This window comes from Sinocyclocheilus rhinocerous, unplaced genomic scaffold (genome assembly GCF_001515625.1).
Source record: "Sinocyclocheilus rhinocerous isolate Xijiao unplaced genomic scaffold, SAMN03320098_v1.1 scaffold1189, whole genome shotgun sequence".
NCBI classification, from domain to species: Eukaryota; Metazoa; Chordata; class Actinopteri; order Cypriniformes; family Cyprinidae; genus Sinocyclocheilus; species Sinocyclocheilus rhinocerous.
In genome coordinates this window covers 399,294-410,337 of record NW_015633719.1, presented here as the reverse complement: position 1 = coordinate 410,337, position 11,044 = coordinate 399,294, and the positions used below count along the sequence as shown (strand labels likewise).

The 11,044-nt window shown below is 39.4% G+C and overlaps 1 pseudogene; it reads right to left on the bottom strand.

Annotated features, from left to right (window-relative positions):
* Positions 1 to 7,785, bottom strand: part of LOC107744742 (E3 ubiquitin/ISG15 ligase TRIM25-like) — a 13,629-nt pseudogene extending 5,844 nt beyond the window's left edge.
* Positions 7,786 to 11,044: the final 3,259 nt, after the last annotated feature.

Here is an 11,044-nt window from a genome sequence, read left to right as displayed (position 1 = left end):
CGGAAATCGTGTATAATTCAACCAATCCGATGATGACTTCGACACTCCTGAAGTGTTTCCACTTTTGTGTCCCGTATGCATCAGACGTTTAGCCAACGGTCCGTGGGCGTGACGTCTGAGGCTGAGACTATTGAAATATTAACTTCCTCAGAGATTTTTCAAGTAAATATTTTATTTTAATGGGTTTGACTGACAAAAACAATTGGGAATCCCTGCATTATATGAACAAACATTAATAAACATTAAAACAACAATGACATTACACGCTCAAAGCCTTACAGGTTTGAAATATTTTTGTCTAGACTTCCAGAATCAACAGTTACTGAAGGACATTGGATATGATGAAGACAGTGTTTCACAGCTATACATCACCAGTGTTTAGTAACTTGCATAATTATTTGTTTCATAATGATCTAATTGCTTGAGACGAACTTTTCCCCCAAATTCAGAAGTATGATTTGCTAAATTATTTACATGACATTTGTGAATATAGTCCAAGCGAACTGGCATGACACACAGTATGATTTTAAGAAAGGATCATTAAAAGAGAGAAAAAAATAATTGTTAGGAAATTTGGAATCTGATTATATGATCCAGATTACATGCAATCAGTTACTGCCCAGCACTGTTGATAGGTCAGCTGTCAGCAAGTGAGGGGACTACTGAACACACACACACACTCACACAAAAAATCAATTCCACGATTAACAATTAAATGCACAATAAAAACAGCGGCTCATGACACTGGAAGACAAAAGATAAAAAAAAATTTAAAAAACGCTGAAAAGGGCCAGAGCTACATAAGGTGAATAATGAAAATTATTTATTAAATTGAAAGGTAATTTTGATAATAATAAAAATGACTGATGTGTCTCAACATTCAAAACTAAATGGCTGTTGAGTGTATATGACTTGGTATCCCAACCCTTTCAAATAATCAACATTTTCTTGATATCTTGAGTGGGAGCAGGGGTAATTACTTCATTGGCGTCTTCAGGTGGCCACCCTCCCTCCTTGGTGCCAATTGGGATCCTTCCGATTTAAATGTTAAGGACAAACAAGGGACTCATGAACAACTATCACTAAACAAAACAAAAAATGCTGTAATTCATCCAGGTAACAAAACGGTATTAGGAAACAAGCGTATGTAAACTTTTGAACGGTGCCATTTTTATAAATTCAACTACTATTTTCTCTTGTGGACTATATGTAAACATATTTTATGTGAAATATCTTATACAGGTCAGTACTAAAAAAATTTAAAATAAAAAAACTTGCATTTTGTATGATCCCTCTTATTTTGGTGAAATAATTAACATTTTGCAGATACTGCAAAGTGAATGTAAAATTTTGTAAAAGTTTTCTGTAAGGGGTAGGTTTAGGGTTGGTGTAGGTTAAGGGCATAGCATATTTAGTCTTATATAAAAAAATCATGTCTTTGTGTGGTCCGATCTCATTACTACACTTGTACTGCAGGACTGAATACTGTGTCCAGATTTACAGTTCCTTCAAGATCACACTGTCGGATTTATTTTTTTAATCTTCAGCTGGCTGGCAGGAGCCACCACTGATGGGTCACCTGACCTGCTACTCCAGCCAGTGAGGTGACTACTGAACTACTGAACACACACTCATACACTGAAGGCGTTCTCTCATTGCACTGATTTCAGCCTTGAGTAACTGTACTGTGACTGTACTTTGAGCGACTCACGGGCCTTGCCCTCCCAACTGAGTTACTGTACCCCCTTCCCCTCCCTGCTTAACGTGATCTATTTAGAAAACGAAAATGAAAGCTGAAAAAGCTGCACACATACGAAAGCCATTGCACTTCCCACCGAACCCGCCAGCTCTGGGATAAAGATCCATAAATAAGAAATGTTCTCCACCTAGAAGGACAGACGTGTTGGTCTGAGCACAAGACCAGCGCTAATAAAAATCTCCTATAATGAAAAATGTGTCATGCACATGAGCTGGACGAGGCTTCATGGGCATTTCAACTAACTAGCAACTTTTATGTTGACATCAGAAAACACAAATGAAGAAGTAATGATACAGAAGTCGTTTTGAAGTCTGACGTTGAATAAAATGACAAAAAAAAACTCCTGGTAAATTAACCAAAAATAAAAAGAGAATTAAAAGCACAGCAATGTGGTATTAGGTCACACAAAACCCTGAATCTATCAGAACCTGTGAATTGATCTGTTATAGTTGAAAAACGTATTTATTAATATCTAAACTGCTGATGTATATTCTTCTACCTTAATTTTATACTTAATTAAATTTTTTAATTTGTCATACCATAAATGTTCAATATTACTCTCCTTTGTCCTCCTCTGCCACCACTTTAACTGCGGATGATTTTGCTAATAACTTCACTAACAAAACAACATGCATCAGCAGTCATCTTCTCTCCTCCTTCACTGTAAAAAATAAATAGTTGAGAAAACGTAAAAAAAAAAAAAGGCAGCTTGATGCAGAAAGACTTTTGAGTTCTCTCAATAATAGGTGTTTAGCCAACGTAAATTTGTTTGTTCATGCAATGCTGATTGTCTTATTTTGCTAATAGAAAAATTCTTGTCACATCAACTGAAACAACTATTACTGTCGTTGAGGTAATTAATTTTTTTCTGTTTCCTGAATGGAAAAAAAAAAAAAATGTGTAAAAAGTCACCACATCATTAATTTTATGTTTATTTACGAATGACAAACAGTGAATTGTTTTAGAAACCTTAATGGATAACTTAGTTTAATATGTAGACAACATTGTCTTTGTTTATAAAATAACTTACCAGACTAAGACATCCAGGAAATGGATAAGAGTGGCTGACCACTCTAGGCTTCAAAACTAGACATATAAACTTCAAGAATGGTGACAACCAAAACATGCTAAGATCTTACAAGCCTAAAATATCCAGGATGCAGATATAAGCGGTTGAACATACTCTAGGCCTCAAGACACTCAAAGAACGGTGGCAATCAACAATTTTCAAAAAGATGAGCTTTTTACATCACAGTACAACAAATAACTAACAATAATGACAAAACAACAACAAAAAGTTTAAATGAAGTCAGCAAACAGCAAAACAATAATCCTATAACAGTAACTGCATCATTTATTCATGCTGCAGTGCATGCTGGGAATTCACAAAGCCTTAACATTTCAACAATATGAAATTCTGTTCACACAACTGTGTTTGACTAGTTGGGACAACATTTGGGGTAATTTTGATGATCTGACAAGGGTTTTTATGTAGTTTCAAGAAAATAGCATTTTTAATATTTGAGACTCAAAAGGTTTTGTAAACTGGAAAATATGCAGTTGCATTTTTTACAGTGTTCTCTCGAAGATGAAGTCTCTAAACTTCTCCTCTCCAGTTACCCTACCACCTGCCCTCTAGACCCAAATCTCCTCACATCTCCTACAAGCTATTTCCCCTGCACTTATGCGTCTACATCGCCTCTAGAAGCCTGAGGTCTGTAAATGAGCGGCGGATCGTGGTCCCATCGCAGAGAGGCACAAAATCACTCTCCAGGAGGTTTTTTTCCCACTGTACCCTGTTGGTGGAATGACCTACCTAACTCCATCCAGAGAGCAGAATCCCTCACAGTCTTCAAGAAACAACTGAAAACTCATATCTATCACTTTTTCTATGCTCTTACTTTCCTTTAATATCTTCCTGTCCTAGCTTTTATTGTTTTGCAACGATGACTGAAAACTTGTATAACGGGCACTTCTCGTGTTCATTGCCATCTTATGATGAATTGCTTGTTGTTCTCAACTGTAAGTCGCTTTGGATAAAAGCATCTGCTAAATTAATAAATGTAAATGTACCAAATTTTTGGAATGATTATGTAATCCAGATTACATATAAACAGTTAGAACACAGCTCTGCTAATAGGTCAGCTGACCTGCTTCTCCAGTGAGGTGACTACTGAACACACACACGTTTTGTGGAGAAATTACATAATGGTTTTTATACTGTACAAACTGTATTTTCTATCCCCTTACCCAAACCTTACCCCTAACCCTAAATGTCAAAATTTACTGGTATTACTATCCTTGTTGGGACATTTGAGACATAGTTAACAATTAAATGCCTGACAATAAAAACAGCGGCCTGTGACACCAAAAGACAGAAGAACACGAAACACTGAAAGGGGCAACGAAAATGATTTATTGACTGTGTGGTCATTTGAATGTAATACTGATAGTAATAATAAAATGATTGATGTAATACTATACTAAACTCAATGAAAAAATAAAGGCTGAGAAAAGCACAGATACACATTGTCACTCAGCACTCTCTCTCTCTCTCTCACACACACACACACACACACACATTCTCTCTCTTACACACACACACACTGATCTTACCGTCTATGAGGATTTATCACACACATTTATTCAGACATGTTATTTCAGTGACAGAAGTTCAGCTGCAGAATTAATGTAATGAAGAGAAGAGACTCTATAACATCTCACTGTTACTGATTTATCATGCAGCTCGAAGCATTATGGGTAGAATCTCTCATCAATCTATTCTGATTCATCAACACCGTTTCACTGATGATCCTCTATTAACAGTAAACCCAGGATAGAGCGGCTGAGTGAATGTGGTCTGGACTGTGTGGATGAGGCTCATTGTGTCAGAGACGCTGTAGAAGGACAGAGTTCCTGCACTGTGATCCACAAACACTCCTATTCTACTGCTGATGGACTTTACACGGAGAGCAGTCTTTATGTTATTGTGTCTGAATGAGTAACTGGAGGGAGTGCAGAGCAAACTCCAGGACTGATCATTATATCCAAACACACACTCATTACTCCGTCCCTTCCTGCTGATGCTCTTATATGACACTGATGTACGCACACATCCACTCCACTCCAGCTCCCAGTAACAGCGTCCACACACACTCTCTCTACACAACACCTGATGCCAATAATCAAATCTGTCTGGATGATCAGGATACGGCTGATCTGTGCCAGTGTAAGTAATCAATCTGTTGCTCTCAGACAGACGGAGCCATTTATTCACTGTGTTCAGATCCAGAGTGAACTGAAGGGAATCTGATGGAGATAAAACACATCAGAATCAGGAATTATGAATCTGTTTGATCTTTTCATGTAGCTGAACTCTTCATGTTCAGTGTATCATCAGTGTATCAGTACAGATGACCAGATATCCTGTACAAATCATCATTTACATCAATTATAAAACTCTTCTTTCACCTGCTACAGGAAGAACATGAACACACTCAGTGAGTTTTTCTGCTTGATTTCTTACTGACTTACATTGTAGGAAGTTATTCCTGGTCCTGGGAACAATGTTGGTGAATGTGACTGTGGAAATCAACAGACATGAACAGTGTGATTCTCATGATCCTGCATCCATTCCTAAGACATTTCTAATACGATGTTCTCCATGATATGAGATGATGATGAATTCGTTTCTGAGAGCAGATGAATCTCCAGGACTTTACCTCTGTCTGAGATCTTCTTGAGCTCCTCTTTCCAGAAATCCTCCAGTTTGTCTCTCAGCTGACGGATAGATTCTCTCAGGTCATCAAAAGAGACGAGAGAACTGAAGAGATCATCATTTACGTCTGTAGATTCAGGAGGAGCTGAGAGAGACTGGAAACTCTACAGAAAACAGAAATCAAAACTCATCAGCTCCACACGGGGACGCCGCTTATACGAGCGATTTAAGCGGAAAGAAAAGTTCTGACATGAGAGCCATTTGAGCGACGGACAGGGTAATAATATTTCATATTTCCAAGTAATCTTTCCTAATCATTCATTCACGACCTACACGTCTATTGTCTTTACAACCTGTTGGTTTCTGAAACGAGCTACAAGAGGCGCGGCTGCGCAAATGATCAAACGTCTTGTTTATATTTCCGTGTTCAGCGTGCAGGACAAATGAACGTGTCTAGACTAGAGCTTTAATGAAGGCTTCTATTAAACTAGTATATGGATACTGAATATAATGAATATTGGGGCGAATATTTGCTATTCCCCATAATACCTGATTTCACCAGTAGCCTAGATTAGATCTAAATAAAGTACATTATTTAACTGGATATGCACTTTAATATTTCTAGTGAATGCAATCACTAATAATCACTATAAAAAGCAAAAACAATATCACATAAAAGACAATGTAATTGTTAAATGGTAAAAACATTAAATAATTTGACTGATTACATGGTGATTATGTGAGAGTGTGCAAATTATTGTGTCTAACTTAATTCTGTATTTTCAGCAAAGCAGAATTATGACTATTTCTATGCTGCTGTGACAAAAACACAGTTTCAGTGTTTATGCACAAAAGCATTTACAGGTAATTGTACTCTTACTGTTACTGACACTAATTACATAAAGACATCATGATTATTGGTGGGTTTTCATTGCAAAACAACATAAAAAATTATGCAAATATCAACACATTTTTTTTGAAAAGCTGCTTCAGTCATTTTAGGCTGCAAAAATCAAAAAAATATCTAGCGAAATCCTTGTGGGACTGATTGATAATATACAGCCTCACTTCATGTTCGGGGTTTCATGGTGAAATTCATCAATATGTCACAGGCAAATGAAAATCCATTTTATCAAGTTTAAGATCACCTGATACAATTTTGATGAATGTTACTCAGAATCGGTATTATTGAGTTCACTGATTTCACCATGATGTAAAAACATTAGAAGGAAAAATGAGGTATAAAGTTGAAATGTCAGTGAAGTTTTGAACTGTTGGTGGCGCTAGTGGTGTTTGACAACTATATATATCTTCCTGAAGAAAGAGCTCAGAGAAATGATTCCTAAGAGATTTCCAGAGCTGAAAGCTATTTGTAATCAGCGTCTCTTTCAGAAGAAGATGATCAGATGAGAGTCTGACTGATGATTATATAATAAGACACTCATGAAATGTTTCTCTGTGAGTCTCTGTCACAGCAGGATCTGCTCAAGTCCACTATGAACCTGTTCTTCTAGATCTCTGTTACCTGCAGGAACTGGATGTGATCCTGTGTGTGTGAAAGCTGCTCCAGCTCAGCGTCTCTCCTCCTCAGATCATTGATCTCCTGCTCCAGTCGCTCCAGTCGTCCTTCAGCTCGACTCACTGCAGTCTTCTCCTGATCTCTGATCAGCCGTATCAGCTCAGAGCGCCTTCTCTCAATGGAGCGGATGAGCTCAGTAAAGATCCTCTCACTGTCCTCCACTGCTGTCTGTGCAGAGCGCTGTTAGGACACACAGTGATTCAGGCTTCAGTGAGTCTGAACTGAGACGGAGACAAACTTCTCTTCTTCTCGACAGAAAACCTCAAGGAGCTTCTCATGTTTCTGGCAGATCATCTCCTGCAGTTGTCCAGTGGCTTCAGTCAAATTGTGTCTCTTTCCTCTAAACCAACTCTCATGTTGTTCAAGGTGATTCTGACAGTAAGAGTTCAGACACATCAGGCAAGACTTGACGGCTTTGTATTTTCTTCCAGTACAGACGTCACACTGCACATCTCCAGCTCCAGCGTCACAGTCTGCAGGTAGTTTGGTCTCCTTCAGTTTCTCCACCAGTTCAGCCAGCATGGTGTTTCTAGCTAAAGCAGGTCTTGGACTGAATGTCTGTCTGCACTGAGGACAGCTGTAGACTCTCATCTGATCCTCCTGATCCCAGCAGCCTGTAATACAGCTCTTACAGTAACTGTGTCCACACTGGATGCTCACTGGATCCTTCAGGAGATCCAGACACACTGGACACGTCAACTCATCCTGAGAAATTCTGGCTTCTGCCATTTTACTGCAATAATACAGAGACACAAACACACAACAGCTCAGCTGCACTTTCAGTTTCTCTTTCCCTGAACTCATGTGATTCCTGTTTCCTGGTTCTGTGTTTGAGTGACGTGTGTAAAAGAGGCGTTTCTGTGAGTCTGTAAAGCATGAAATGTTTACTAAATGTCAGTCTCAGCAAACACACAAAGAATACAAGCCTTAACAACAGCCTTAAAAACTACAGTAATGCTGCATCCTAATTACTACACTTGTACTGCAGGACTGAAAACTGTGTCCAGATTTACAGTTCCTTCATGATCACACTGATGGATCTGTTTTCTAAAAGGAATATGGGTTCAATCTTCATCTGGCTGGCAGGAGCCGCTACTGATGAGTCATATGACCTGCCACCATCCAATGATAGGCAGTGCTGGGTAAATTACTAATAAATTGTAATCTGTTACTGATTACAGATTACATGATGAAAACTCTAGTTAGTAATGTAGTTTAGGTTACTCATTTAAGGTAATGTATTCTGACTACTTTTTAGATTACGTTTAGATTACTCTTTATCAAACGTGTTTTAAACTTGGCATTAAACATACCATATTAATATAAAAAAGCAAAGAGAATAATATTCCATTTTTTATAATCAACATTATAAAAATAAACATTACACTACACTAGCGTTTCCCCAACTAGCCTTAATGTGAAAACTGTAGTGTGTTTGTGAGTTGATAAAAAGGTAATAATTAATTAAATCATAAAAATGTCAAATAAATATAATCAACACTTAACCCTTGAATACTGAAAATACAAATATTTTATTTGTTTACTTGCATGTCAGTGTGACCATTAATCTATCAAGTTGTTTGTGGAGATGAGGACAATGAAACAGATTTAGATGCAAAATACTAAGTAAAACACAACCATAACACAGAAGTAAACACAGACAACGCCAGACAAAGGAGCAGAACCAATAGATGGGGGTAACAAGCTAACTAATGAGTCAACAGGTAAAAGGAATGATTAATCAAACTAACTGAGAAACTAAGTCTAACAACACAATGACGACAGAACCAAAACATAATTGTGACATAACGCCTCCTTTGGGAAGGCCTGGCCTCACCGCATGAGCTGAGGAGATGACAGTGAGAGGAACCATGAAGGAGTGGACAGCTGACAAGATCCTTGAACAACACAGGAGAAAGACATGATGGAGGTGACCCATGGCAGAACTGATGGAGGGAGGATCCAAGGTGGAAACTTGAGCCTGACTGACAGAGGTAACACCGGGAGATGAGGCCTAGGCGACGTCCAATGGACAGAGAGACCCGGTGATATCAAAGGACCTGGAGACCAAGGCGGAGTTCTGGCAATGATCGGCTGTGGAGGAGCCAAGGTGTCAGAGGATTGTGGTGACGATGAAGTGAGCGAGGACCGCATTGGAGCCTGAAGGAAGGAGGAGCCTGACGGAGCTGTAGGGGTGAAGGGATATGGAGCGCAGCGGAGATCCTGGAAGTTTTTGGTGATAATGGAGCAACAACTGACCAGGGCAGAGTCGATGGGATGAGGGAGCTCAGAGGAACAGACAGGACAATGGTCCCAGGTGGAGCCTACGGGGGAAAGAGCCAGAGCGGAGCCGATTAGTCAACGGGTCAAGGTGGAACTGGGGGCATAATGGATGAGGCAGAGCCTGGGACTCCTCAAGCCAGGGCAGAGCTGAGGACTGGAAGCCCCAAGGTGCATCAGGGCTGCATGGTGGAGCTGAGGGGCTGAAGGGCACCAGCGGAGGTAGAGCTGAAGTGATGGACAGGACTGGTGGCAATGAAGAACACTTTGTGCTGGATGGGACTGCTGGTGACATCAGAGACTCTAAGCTGAATGGGATCAGTGACAATGAAAACACACAGGTGGAAGGTTCATGGGTGGGCAGGTTGGGAAGCACTACCTCCATTTCTCAGTCAATTAGCCATTTTTGCTCATCTAGTTCCACTGAAATCTCTACTAGTATGGACGATTTGGCCGGCTCACACACCTGATCAACCAGGATCTTGGGCTCCTCTTCTAGGACTGATGTGGTTTGCTAGCTCTAGCTCCTTAGCAGGCATTGACTCAGGCTTGATTTCTGTGGTGGGAATGAGCTGGGTCTCTCGATAACACCAGACAAAAAACAGAACTAAACTGACAGTACAAATAGAAAGGAGGTAATGAGGTAATTGAGGGGTAATACATATTGCTCAGCAAAACTCACACACACACACACACTTATATTACTGTCTATATGAGGATTTATTACACACATTTATTCTGACATGTTATTTCAGTTCCTCTCCCTTCCTGCTGATGCTCTTATATGACACTGATATATACACACCATTATTCCCACTCCACTCCAGCTCCCAGTAACAGCGTCCACACACACTCTCTCTACACAACACCTGCCACCAATGATCAAATCTTTCTGGATGATCAGGATACGACTGGACTGTTTTAGTGTAAGTAATCACTCTGTTGCTCTCAGACAGACGGATGCGTTTATTCACTGTGTTCAGATCCAGAGTGAGCTGATGGGAATCTGATGGAGATAAAACACATCAGAATCAGGAATTATGAATCTGTTTGATCTTTTCATGCAGCTGAACTCTTCATGTTCAGTGTATCATCAGTGTCTCAGATGACCAGATATCCTGTACAAATCATCATTTACATCATCAATTATAAAACTCTTCTTTCAGCTTCTACAGGAAGAACATGAACACACTCAGTGAGTTTTTCTGCTTGTTTTCTTACTGACTTACATTGTAGGAAGTCGTTCCTGGTCCAGAGATCAATGTTGGTAATTATGACTGTGGAAATCAACAGACATGAACAGTGTGATTCTCATGATCCTGCATCTATTTCGAAGACATTTCTAATATGATGTTCTCTATGATATGAGATGATGATGGACTTGTTTCTGAGAGCAGATGAATCTCCAGAACTTTACCTCTATCTGAGATCTTCTTGAGCTCCTCTTTGCAGAAATCCTCCAGTTTGTCTCCCAGCTGATGAACAGATTCTCTCAGACCATCAAAAGAGAAGAGAGAACTGAAGAGATCATCATTTACGTCTATAGATTCAGGAGGTGCTGAGAGAGACTGGAAACTCTACAGAAAACAGAAATCAAAACTCATCAGCTCCACACGCTTATTATACAAGTGATATAAAGAGAAAGAAAAGTTCTGACATGAGAGCCATTTGAGCGACGGACAGGGTAATAATATTTCATATTTCCAAG